The sequence below is a fragment of the Eleutherodactylus coqui genome, chromosome 5 (assembly GCF_035609145.1).
Source record: "Eleutherodactylus coqui strain aEleCoq1 chromosome 5, aEleCoq1.hap1, whole genome shotgun sequence".
NCBI lineage: Eukaryota > Metazoa > Chordata > Amphibia > Anura > Eleutherodactylidae > Eleutherodactylus > Eleutherodactylus coqui.
This window is the reverse complement of record NC_089841.1, coordinates 69,079,373-69,092,651: the sequence shown is the minus strand read 5'-3', so window position 1 is coordinate 69,092,651 and position 13,279 is coordinate 69,079,373. Positions and strand designations below refer to the sequence as shown.

General features: G+C 49.9%; 1 protein-coding gene across 1 annotated transcript in view; it reads left to right on the top strand.

The window, feature by feature from the left end:
* The first annotated feature begins 11,575 nt into the window (after positions 1 to 11,575).
* LOC136627523 (von Willebrand factor A domain-containing protein 5A-like) overlaps positions 11,576 to 13,279 on the top strand; it is a 176,455-nt gene continuing 174,751 nt past the window's right edge. The window contains exon 1 of the mRNA XM_066602705.1: positions 11,576 to 11,612. The gene's annotated coding sequence lies outside the window, so the exon portion shown is untranslated. The remainder of the gene's footprint in view (positions 11,613 to 13,279) is intronic.

Sequence of the window (13,279 nt, the reverse complement as noted above, 5' to 3'; positions counted from 1 at the left end):
ATGGAAATACATAAGAATACGCTAATTTTGAGCACGAAACAAAATCATCGTTGGGCAGTGTAATCACTCCGATTCCGCATCTAGCGGGAATCTAAACAATTTATTGGCCCATGTAAAAGGGTCATAACTAGAGATGAGCGACCACCAAAATGCTCGGGTGCTCGTTGCTCGAGTCGAACTTTCCGCGATGCTCGAGAGTTTGTTTCGAGTAACAAACACCATTGAAGTCAATGGGCGACTCGAGGATTTTTGTATATGACTGGTGCTCTGCTTAGGTTTTCACTTGTGAAAATCTGGAAAACCTACGAAAGTGATGGAAACGCCACAGAAACGGATAGGGCAGGCCAGGGGCAACGTGCAGGGCTGCATCTCAGGTTCCCAGGTCTCACTATTAAGCCACAATAGCGGCAAGAGTGGGCTCCCCCCCTAACAATTTTTACTTCGGACAAACCCTCATTAGCAAGGCACACCTTAACTAAGCACCACACTACCTCCAACCAAGCACAATTACTGCCTGCGGGACACACCCCTGCCTCTTCTCCTGGGTTACATGCTGCCCAACCCCCCACATGACCCTGCGTCCGCAGCGCACACAAAAGTGTCCCTGCGCAGCCTTCAGCTGCCCTCATGCCACACGCTGGCCTCATAGCCACACCACCCTCATGTCTATTTATAAGTGCGTCTGCCATGAGGAGGAACCGGAGGCACACACTGCAGAGGGTTGGAAGGGCCAGGCAACGACCCTCTTTAAATGGGGGTGCGATAGCCCACAATGCTGTTGAGAATCGATGATAAATTGATGTATGATCATCATTCCAATCCCATGGCACCTCCGTCGCAAAATTGTCAGGAGCCGCAAACGTGGGCATAAAGGGGACTCAGGTGTCAGCCCAGCACTTCTACACATCTCCATAATACAGCAATACTCTGTGTGGGAAGCACGTGAGTGGGCCCAGGGTCAGGCTCGGTCCCAGCCTCCATCTTGTGTGACCCAAGGTGCCGCGAGTCACATAGCAATGGGGAATCTATGTGTCCACTCACTACTCATTCTGTTTGGGTGCCGGATACCTCATCGACAACGCAAGGGGAAAGCCATCTGCACTCTGCACCCTACCCAAGTCTGTCAGTGTTTTGGGGACAGACAGGTAAAACACCTCTATGGGAAGTCTGTGTGCACCTGCAGCATGGGTGGGTCCAAGGAACTTAAAAACAGTACACATAAAGAAAATCAGAGTGCCCAAACATGGCAGACTTTCACTGCGCCGAGGACATAGGCCTCTGCACAAACCCTCAGCAATCGCGGGCATAGAGCAGACTCCGATGCTAGCGTAGCTGTGAACGTCTCATTAGCGCTGTATCGCTCCTCTTGTTTGTCCCAATGCAGTGCCCCGGATAGCTGTGGTAACGTGAGAGAAAATACATGTTGGCTTCGGCCCACACTCCATGCCCTAGTCAGTCTATTTTTTTTTATAGTGCCAGGCAGGTACAACACCGCTATGGGAAGTCTGTGTGCACCCACAGCATGGGTGGGTCCCTGGAACCCACCGACGGTACATAAAGAAATCCCATTGCAGTGCCCCGGATAGCTGAGCTAACATGAGATTAAGTACAAGTTGGCTTCGGCCCACACTGCATGCCCTAGTCAGTCTGGGTTTTTTTCATAATGCCAGGCAAGTACAACTGCGCTATGGGAAGTCTGTGTGGACCCACAGCATGGGTGGGTCCCAGGAAGCCACTGACGGTACATAAATTAATCCCATTGCAGTGCCCCGGATAGCTGAGCTAACGTCAGATAAAATACAGGTTGGCTTCGGCCCACACTGCATGCCCTAGTCAGGCTGGGTTTTTTGGGGGGGCCAGATACGTAGAACACCGCGATGGGAAAACTTAGTGCACCCATACTATGCACAGACCCCTGTAATATTCCTGTAGCAAAGGTATAAGCTGACCCCACTAACAGTTATGTTGCAGAAGGCTAGGTAGACGCCAGTAACATTTCTGTAGTTACAGTATAGACAGACCCCAGTAACATTTCCGTAGCAGCAGTATAGGCAGAGCCCAGTATTAGTAACATTTCAGTAGTAACAGTATAGACAGACCCCAGTAACATTTCCGTAGCAGCAGTATAGGCAGAGCGCAGTATTAGTTACATTTCAGTAGTAACAGTATAGACAGACCCCAGTAACATTTTAATTGCAGAAGTATACACAGACCCCAGAAACATTTATGTAGCAGCAGTATTGGCAGACCCCTGTAACATTTCTGCAGCTGAAGTATAGGCAGACCCCTGTAACGTTAATGCAGTTACGCTCCTTTCCTTTGGCCCAAACAAGTTTCTCTGATAACTGTGGTAACACGAGAGAAAATACATGATGCGCATTGCTGATCCCCTGACCCCAAGCGGGAGGAGGTGGCATTACAAGGCCAAGACACCATGACCAAAGCGAAAGCATTTGCCAAGAATGTTTTCATTGTTGGAGGAGGAGGAGAGGGAGGGTTTAGAGGAGGTGGCATAGACCGCCGCAGATACCAGAGCCAAGCGGCGGTGGACGTACGCTGTGTGGGAAGTTGACGGGACGCACAGAGCGGTGTAAAAAATTACGCAATTATTGGCCTGCACTTGCAGTATCACAGCGGTACTGTAACGCACACTGTAGGCCCAAAAAATTATACGCTGGCCTGCAGCAAGGCCTAGCTGGCTAATAGTGAGCCACTACAAGTCACAGCAGCCAGAACAGTAATGCACACGGTGACAGGTAGCCGTAAGCAGGAGCTTTTTTGGGGTACTTGTTGACAGGATTCTACACTAGCACTGTCCCTGCCTCACCAGTACTGCCCCTATACTCTGCATAATTGGCTGCAGACTGAGAACGCAATAGTCTGCACAGCCGAAGATGAAAAAAAAAAAATTGGTGCAAAACTGCTCCCCGCAGCCACAACAGTAATGCACACGGTCATAGATAGCCCTAAGCAGGAGCTTTTTGGGGGTACTTGTTGACAGGATTCTACACGAGCACTGTCCCTGCCTCACCAATACTTCCCCTATACTCTGTATAATTGGCTGCAGACTGAGAACGCAATAGTCTGCAGAGCCCAAGATGAAAAAAAAAAAAATCATGCAAAACTGCTCCCAGCAGCCACAACAGTAATGCACACGGTAAGATGTGGCCCTTAGAAGGACCGTTGGGGTTCTTGCAGACGCAAACAGTAGCCTAACACTCTCCCTATAGCACCAGCAGGACTCTCCCTAATCTCTGCCAGTGTGTGTCTGAGGCGAGCAGCGGGTGGGACTGCCTTATATACTCGGCGGTCACTTGATCTCGCCAGCCACTCACTGAAGGTGGGTGGGATAGGGCTGGAATGTCACAGGAGGAAGTTGTAATGCCTTCCCTGCATGTCTATTGGCCAGAAAATGACGCAAAACATGCAGGGAAGGAAATGGAATTGACTCGAGTACCGTGTGGTGCTCGTCATGAGTAACGAGCGTCTTGAGTACCCTAATACTCGAGCGAGCATCAATCTCGGACGAGTGTGCTCGCTCATCTCTACTATTTATCTGTTTTGTTCTTTTTTCCTTTTTTTTTTCTCAACTTTTTCTTTCTTTCCCTCCTTCTTTCTGTTTCCTTTTTGTTTTCGGTTTGATTTATTTTCACAGTTTTTGTTTTTCATTTCCGTGTTACCTTTCCCTCCTTTTTTTAACCCTGGTGTCTTGGATGTGGAGCTTGGCTGTATATATTATAGTGTTAAAAGGGTTTGGCACTAGAGATGAGCGAACGTACTCGTCCGAGCTTGATATTCGTGCGAATATTAGGGTGTTCGGGATGCTCGTTACTCGTAACGAGTACCACGCGGTGTTCCGGTTACTTTCAGTTTCCTCTCTGAGACGTTAGCGCGCTTTTCTGGCCAATTGAAAGACAGGGAAGGCATTACAACTTCCCCCTGTGACGTTCAAGCCCTATACCACCCCCTGCTGTGAGTGGCTGGGGAGATCTGATGTCACCCGAGTATAAAAGTCGGCCCCTCCCGCGGCTCGCCACACATGCCTTGTGAGTTAGCTGAGGGAAAGTACAATTGTGCTGGTGCTGCTGTAGGGAGAGCGTTAGGAGTCAGTGTAGGCTTCAAGAACCCCAACGGTCCTTCTCAGGGCCACATCTACCTGTGTGCAGGCTGCTGCTAGCAGTGTTTTTTTTTTTTTTTTTCTCAAAATCGGTATTAGGGACAGAAGTGGTGCTTAGGCAGGGAGAGTGTTAGGAGTGAGTGTAGCCTTCAAGAACCTCAACGGTCCTTTCTAGGGCCAAATTTAACCGTGTGCAGTACTGTGCTGGCTGCTGTTAGCAGTGTTGCATTTTTTTTTTTTTCTAAAAATCGTCTGTGCAGAGCATTGCACCCTCCATTGATACTACAGGGACAGGATTGTGTAGGCAGGGCCACAACACAGTTACTGTTCATTGAATATACGCAGTGGGTCCTTCCCTTTGCAAAAAAGGACAAAAAATTATATTTGGCCAGCCTGTGTCAGTCCTAAGGTCTCCGTGTACGTGTGTGCTGCGTGGACAACGTACAAAAATCAGACGCAACCAGCTACGGTTTACTGCAGGCTTGCGCCATTGTCTTTCCTGACTGGCAAATACCTGCTCTGCTAGAGTTAATAACTCTGCTACACTATAGTTGTGTGACACTTTTTGAGGGCCACACCACAGATATTAAACTTCTTGTTCATTGAATATACGCAGTGGGGGCTTCCCTTTGCAAAAAAGGAAAAGAAATTATATTTGGCCTGCCTGTGTCAGTCCTAAGGTCTCCGTGTACGTGTGTGCTGCGCGGACAACGTACAAAAATCAGACGCAACCAGCTACGGTTGAGTGTAGCCTTGCGCCAATTTCTTTCCTGCCTGGGAAATCAAATCACTGGTAATACAGCATGCTGAGGGGTAGGGGTAGGCCTAGAGGATGTGTACGCGGCCGAGGACGCGGAGGGCCAAGTGAGGGTGTGGGCAAAGGCCGAGCCAGTGCGGTGGCCAGGGGTAGAGGCAGGGCCAGACCGAATAATACACCAACTGTTTCCCAAAGCTCCCCCTCGCGCCATGCCACCCTGCACAGGTCAAGGTGCTCTACGGTGTGGCAGTTTTTCACAGAGACGCCTGACGACCGACGAACAGTGGTGTGCAACCTTTGTCGCGCCAAGATCAGCTGGGGAGGCACCACCAACAGCATGCGCAGGCATATGATGGCCAAGCACCCCACAAGGTGGGACGATGCCCGTTCACCGCCTCCGGTTTGCACCACTGCCTCTCCCCCTGTGCCCCAACCTGCCACTGAGATCCAACCCCCCTCTGAGGACACAGGCACTACCGTCTCCTGGCCTGCACCCACACCCTCACCTCCGCTGTCCTCGGCCCCATCCAGCAATGTCTCTCAGCGCAGCGTCCAGACGTCGCTAGTGCCACAGTTTGAGCGCAAGCGCAACTACGACGCCACGCACCCGCACGCTCAAGCGTTAAACGTGCACATTGCAAAATTGATCAGCCTACAGATGCTGCCGTATAGGCTTGTGGAAACGGAGGCTTTCAAAAGCATGATGGCGGCGGCTGCCCCGCGCTACTCGGTTCCCAGTCGCCACTACTTTTCCCGATGTGCCGTCCCAGCCCTGCACGACCCCGTCTCCCGCAACATTGTACGCGCCCTCACCAAAGCGGTTACTGCCAAGGTCCACTTAACAACGGACACGTGGACAAGCACAGGCGGGCAGGGCCACTATATCTCCCTGACGGCACATTGGGTGAATTTAGTGGAGGCTGGGACAGAGTCAGAGCCTGGGACCGCTCACGTCCTACCCACCCCCAGAATTGCGTGCCCCAGCTCGGTGGTGGTATCTGCGGCGGTGTATGCTTCCTCCACTAAAGCACCTTCCTCCTCCTCCTCCTCCAACGCAACCTCTGTCTCGCAATCAAGATGTGTCAGCAGCACGTCGCCAGCAGTCGGTGTCACGCGGCGTGGCAGCACAGCGGTGGGCAAGCGTCAGCAGGCCGTGCTGAAACTACTCAGCTTAGGAGAGAAGAGGCACACGGCCCACGAACTGCTGCAGGGTCTGACAGAGCAGACCGACCACTGGCTTGCGCCGCTGAGCCTCCAACCGGGCATGGTCGTGTGTGACAACGGCCGTAAGCTGGTGGCGGCTCTGCAGCTCGGCAGCCTCACGCACGTGCCATGCCTGGCCCATGTCTTTAATTTGGTGGTTCAGCGCTTTCTGAAAAGCTACCCCCACTTGTCATACCTGCTCGGAAAGGTGCGCCAGCTCTGCGCACATTTCCGCAAATCCCACACGCACGCTGCCACCCTGCGGACACTGCAACATAGGTTTAATCTGCCAGTGCACCGACTGCTGTGCGACGTGCCCACACAGTGGAACTCTACGCTCCACATATTGGCCAGACTCTATGAGCAGCGTAGAGCTATAGTGGAATACCAACTCCAACTTGCGCGGCGCAGTGGGAGTCAGCCTCCTCAATTATTTACAGAAGAGTGGCCCTGGTTGGCAGCCATCTGCCAGGTCCTTGGAAAATTTGAGGAGTCTACCCAGGTGGTGAGCGGCGATGCTGCAATCATTAGCGTCACCATTCCTCTGCTATGCATCTTGAGAAGTTCCCTGCAAAGCATAAAGGCAGACGCTTTGCGCTCGGAAACAGAGCCGGGGGAAGACAGTATGTCGCTGGATAGTCAGAGCACCCGCCTGTCTATATCTCAGCGCGTTGAGGAGGAGGAGGAGGAGCATGAGGAGGATGAGGAGGAGGGGGAAGAGACAGCTTGGCCCACTGGTGAGGGTACACATGCTGCTGGGCTGTCATCCTTTCAGCGTGTATGGCCTGAGGAGGAGGAAGAGGAGGAGGAGGAGGATCCTGAAAGTGATCTTCCTAGTGAAGACAGCCATGTGTTGCGTACAGGTACCCTGGCACACATGGCTGACTTCATGTTAGGATGCCTTTCTCGTGACCCTCGCGTTACACGCATTCTGGCCACTACGGATTACTGGGTGTACACACTGCTCGACCCACGCTATAAGGAGAACCTTCCCACTCTCATTCCCGAAGAGGAAAGGGGTTCGAGAGTGTTGCTATACCACAGGGCGCTGGTGGACAAACTGATGGTAAACTTCCCATCCGACAGCGCTAGTGGCAGAAGGCGCAGTTCCGAGGGCCAGGTAGCAGGGGAGGCGCAGAGATCAGGCAGCATGTACAGCGCAGGCAGGGGAACATTCTCCAAGGCCTTTGCCAGCTTTATGGCTCCCCAGCAAGACTGTGTCACCGCTCCCCAGTCAAGGCTGAGTCGGCGGGAGCACTGTAAAAGGATGGTGAGGGAGTACGTAGCCGATCGCACGACCGTCCTCCGTGACGCCTCTGCCCCCTACAACTACTGGGTGTCGAAGCTGGACACGTGGCCTGAACTCGCGCTGTATGCCCTGGAGGTGCTTGCTTGTCCTGCGGCTAGCGTCTTGTCAGAGGGGGTGTTTAGTGTGGCTGGGGGAATCATCACGGATAAGCGTACCCACCTGTCAAACGACAGTGCCGACAGGCTAACACTCATCAAGATGAACAAAGCCTGGATTTCCCCAGACTTCTCTTCTCCACCAGCGGACAGCAGCGATACCTAAGCAATACGTAGGCTGCACCCGCGGATGGAAGCTACGTTCTCTCTCACCATCCAAAACGGGGACATTTCTGCTTCATCAATCTGTGTCTAATATTCCTCTTCCTCCTCCTGCTCCTCCTCCTGAAACCTCACGTAATCACGCTGAACGGGCAATTTTTCTTAGGGCCACAAGGCTCACTCATAATTTTTCTAAACAATTTTTATATGTTTCAATGCTCTTAAAAGCGTTGAAACTTTAACTTGAACCAATTTTTCGTTAAACTGGGCTGCCTCCAGGCCTAGTTACCACTTAAGCCACATTAACCAAAGCGATTAATGGGTTTCACCTGCCATCTTGGTTGGGCATGGCCAATTTTTTGGATGTACATTAGTACTGTTGATACAGCAATTTTTGTGGGCCCTCGCCTACAGTGTAATCAAATGAATTTTTAGCCCACCTGCATTACAGCTGACGTTTCATCCGCTGTGTTGGGCAATGCAATGGGATATTTTTGTGTATCGCCGGTGGGTTCCAGGGAGCCACCCATGCTGTAGGTGCACACGGAGTTTAACCTAAATCTGTCCACTTGTAAAGAACCCCAGTCTGACTGGGGCATGCAGTGTGGGCCGAAGCCCACCTGCATTAAGCACGACATTACTACCTCAGCTGTGTTGGGCAATGCAATGGGATATTTCTATGTACCGCCGGTGGCTTCCTGGCACCCACCCATGCTGTGGGTCCACAGGGAATTATAAATGCATCTGTTTCCACTTGTAAAGAACCCCAGTCTGACTGGGGCATGCAGTGTGGGCCGAAGCCCACCTGCATTAAGCACGACATTACTACCTCAGCTGTGTTAGGCAATGCAATGGGATATTTTTATGTACCGCCGGTGGGTTCCAGGGAGCCACCCATGCTGTGGGTCCACAGGGACTTCACAATAGGGAGTTGTACCTGCCTGTGTCTATGAATTAAAAACCGCGGTCTGACTGGGGCATGCAGACACCTTGACAGAATGAATAGTGTGTGGCACATAGGTTCCCCATTGCTATGCCCACGTGTGCAGCTCCTGATGGCGGTGGCCCAGGATTCTATTTCTCATTGCTTCTGTACAGCATTGTGGGCTATCGCCCTGCCCCTTTTAAAGAGGGTCGCTGCCTAGCCGTGCCAACCCTCTGCAGTGTGTGCCTGCGGTTCCTCGTCATGGCAGACGCACTTCTAAATAGACATGAGGGTGGTGTTGCATGAGGGCTGCTGAAGGCTGCGCAGGGACACTTTGGTGTGCGCTGTGGGGGGGAGGGGGGGGTTGGGCAGCATGTAACCCAGGAGAAGTGGCAGCGGAGTGTCATGCAGGCAGTGATTGTGCTTTGTTGTAGCTAGTGTGGTGCTTAGCTAAGGTATGCCATGCTAATGAGGGCTTTTCAGAAGTAAAAGTTTTTGGGAGGGGGGGGGGCCCACTCTTGCCGCTATTGTGGCTTAATAGTGGGACCTGTGAACTTGAGATGCAGCCCAACATGTAGCCCCTCGCCTGCCCTATCCGTTGCTGTGTCGTTCCCATCACTTTCTTGAATTGCCCAGATTTTCACACAAGGAAACCTTAGCGAGCATCGGCGAAATACAAAAATGCTCTGGTCGCCCATTGACTTCAATGGGGTTCGTTACTCGAAACGAACCCTCGAGCATCGCGAAAAGTTTGTCCCGAGTAACGAGCACCCGAGCATTTTGGTGCTCGCTCATCTCTATTTGGCACCCATTCATCACATTTAATTAACTGTATAGTGGGCTAGGTCAGGTAAAATGAGTAGCACTCGCCAAGATTTTTATGCCTTATAGTGGCAATCATGTTCGGCTTCTAGATTATGCTGGTCCTGTATATGGGATCGCGTTGTCTGACAAGCGCAAGTGCAGACAACCACTCATCACCATGACAATCTATGCTCAGGTTTGAGTGAGCGGACCAGCCTGCCGCGCAAGCGCAGACCGGACTCCTTTCGGAGAGTACTTCCTCCCTCATCTTCCTGCCTCTAACGTCACAGCCGCAGTGGCATTGCGGGAAGGTGGTTATTATTACAACACGTCACTGGGGGTTTGTCTCTCTTCACGCCCACATGAGACATCGCATGTATTAGGTTGTATCCCGCACAGACGCAGCAATGCTTGCTGCACGCCGGAGCGTCCTCAGATAACGCAGGGGGTTAATGAAATCATTTTGAAGGGGCAGTGAATACACCTGGAGCCCGATCCGGTCCCACCAATCGATGGGTCTACCTCATTTTGCTATGGTAATTATCTACGACCATGTGTTGTGTTTTGTCCTTGTCTATTGGTGAAGGGGGTGTAACTTTTTGCTATATATTGTTATGTGCGGATACCTGTCTCATTAACTTGACAAAGACCACAGCACAACAATGGTCGAAACGTTGTTGATGTGACTATGGGCAGAATAAAGGTTTGCATATAAAGAATTTCCCTGGATGCTGCTCCGTCTTCATTCCATTTGGTTTGTGTTGGCGTCCGGTCTTGTGGATCCAGATCCGGCATTAGGAGCGTGCATACTTCACCCTGCAATTTCCTCCCTCATTTGTTTTAAGAGGTACAGTGTGTGCTGTTGACCAACCATTTACGTAAACACTGTACACATGACAGGATTAGATACACAGGCTCAGTATCACACATAAGATGAGATACACTGGTTCAGTAGTACAGTATCACACATGACAGGATTAGATACGGAGACTCAGCAGCACAGTATCACACATGACAGGATTGGATACACAGGCTCACAGCACAGTATCACACATGACAGGATTAGATACACAGGCTCAGCAGCACAGTATCACACATGACAGGTTTAGATACACAGGCTCAGCAGCACAGTATCACACATGACAGGATTAGATACACAGGCTCAGCAGCACAGTATCACACATGACAGGATTAGATACACAGGCTCACAGCACAGTATCACACATGACAGGATTAGATACACAGGCTCAGCAGCACAGTATCGTACATGACAGGATTAGATACACAGGCTCAGCAGCACAGTATCGTACATGACAGGATTAGATACACAGGTTCAGTAGTCCAATAGAGCACATTTATTACTGATGCTGTGCCAGATTTCTGGTGTAATTTGCACTATTTATCTGCATCCAAAAGAACAGATGTTACGCCTGTTCACTTTTCAGAAGTGTCTGGGGAAGGGGGCGAGGTGTGAGCGGAGTGAAGTTTTTAGAGACATTTATCATCTGACTTTTTAAAAAGTTGCAAAATGTGCTGCCATCTCCCCCCAGTAGCCGGTGGTGTACAAAGTGTCTCCACATCTAGACATGCGATGTTTAATCATGCTACACATTTATCAGCATTGTGCGACATTTGATACATTTGTTGCATCTTTAACTTGAAGAAGGGAAGAAAAGCTGCCAGAAAGCGGGTGTAAAACATCTCCTGATGGTAAATACCCGCAGTATTCCTGCAGATTATCACAGTTCACGGCTCCGTACAGTATCATATTGTAGGATATGGTGTAAAACATCTCCTGATGATAAATACCCGCAGTATTCCTGCAGATTATCACAGTTCACGGCTCCGTACAGTATCATATTGTAGGATATGGTGTAAAACATCTCCTGATGATAAATACCCGCAGTATTCCTGCAGATTATCACAGTTCACGGCTCCATACAGTATCATATTGTAGGATATGGTGTAAAACATCTCCTGATGATAAATACCCGCAGTATTCCTGCAGATTATCACAGTTCACGGCTCCTTACAGTATCATATTGCTGGATATCCCGGTGATTGATGGCCGGCTGATGTGTTCTGTGCCCGCAGGCTGCAGAGCTGCTGGGAATCTGCCACCGACACTCCCATCATCTATGACAAGGCAGCCTCCTCCTATATACAAGCTTACGGGGAAGTAACAGAAACAAATCCGGAACGAATTACACAGAAGAGGCAGACGCACTGAGAAGACTGAGGTAATGTACATGTAACAGTATATGTATATATTGTATAGCGCATGTACTAGTATAGAGAATATATATAAATAAATACAGTACAAATAGTATACAGTACAAATATACAGGAAAATGTAGTATACAGTATAGTGTATATATAATAGGCATAGTACATGCAGCATACAGTAAATGTACACTCAGTGGACCCTTTATTTGAGTCCCGCCCTTTCATGATTGGAGCATTGCAAGATGAGATCACATGACAAGTTTTCTGTGGATCAGTTTCTGAAATCTTATTGATGAAAGTGGTCAGAGGAGGATGTTAAGAATGGTTCTGCTGAAGAGCCAGTGCACAGTCCAAGCAAACTACAGCCGTTTATAAGACTGGTCCACTTTTTAAAGCATCTTACACACAACTTGTCATTTCTTAGCACTGATGGCTATAACAGCAGACCAGTTCCATCTTCATTGCTGCCTCCGGCTAACTGCACGTGGTGAGCATGATATCAGGGTGAGAAACTTGGCCCAATATCACACTCGTTAACTTGTCTTATACCCACAGATAAGAGGCGATTTTTCAGGCAAAATCTCCTAGCATCCCTTCTGTGAAAAAATTGGCAGTGTTTCCCATTGATTTCAATTGGAAACCTCACATCGCACGGCATGCGAGAGCCATATAATGCATTTTAGGTCCCATTAACATCAATGGGTCTTGAGTTCCAAGGAATGTAGAAAAATAGAACATGCCACAATTTTTTACCTCGCTGCATCACAGTGAGGGAAAACATCGCTCATGTGTATGATCCATTCAGAAGTATGGAGTTCATATTCTCACGAGTTTTGTGTGTCTCACAACGCACAAAACTCATGCCTGATTCTCAGCTTTGTGAAGCCAGCCTAACCTTTTACAGCACAGCGCTAAACACTGTACAATGTTTTCATTCATCTCATAGGGGCTGTTCACACAAGGCTGAAAATGCAGAGTCTTCAACGTGGCACTTTGACAGTGTTGCATGTTATATTTTTGGCCGTTTTCAGCCCTGCGTTGCCGATTGAAATGAATGGGCAGCAGTTGAAAATGCAGCACAACTTGGTATCGTGCTTTTGGCAGCAATAAACACCCGAGCTGCACTTCATGAGTCAATAAAATCAATACTCACCTTACAGGTGATGTCACTGTCCCCGGCGGCACTCTCGGGACTTGTCAGCCGACAGGGGGACTTTCATAATGACAGGGATTCAAAATCCCCACCTCCAGCAAGAGATTGCTCTGATTGGCTGAGTGACAGCCGGCTGAGCCAATCAGAGCCAGCGCTGGATGCGTCCAATCACAGTCATTCATTCAGACGACCGTATACCGGCTGGGTTTGTATGCCCGGCCGATATACGGTGTCCCTCTGTGCAGGGGGAGGAGGCTAGAAGAGTCGAGAGCAGTGCACGGAGCCCCCCCCCCCCCGTCCTCCCTCCGCCCCCTGCCAATATTTGCAATGGGAGGGGCGGGACGGGGCATTTGCATTATGAATTCCTCTGATGTTCTGTATTACTTTATTTGCTCACATGGGAGGATGTGTGATTCCTCTGACAATTCTCCTGTTAGAAACTAATGGGCATAGACAGGAAAAACTGTTTGCCTGTGAGTTAATATTGTCAATGACCCATTAAAGAAATGCAGGTGATTTATAACCAGG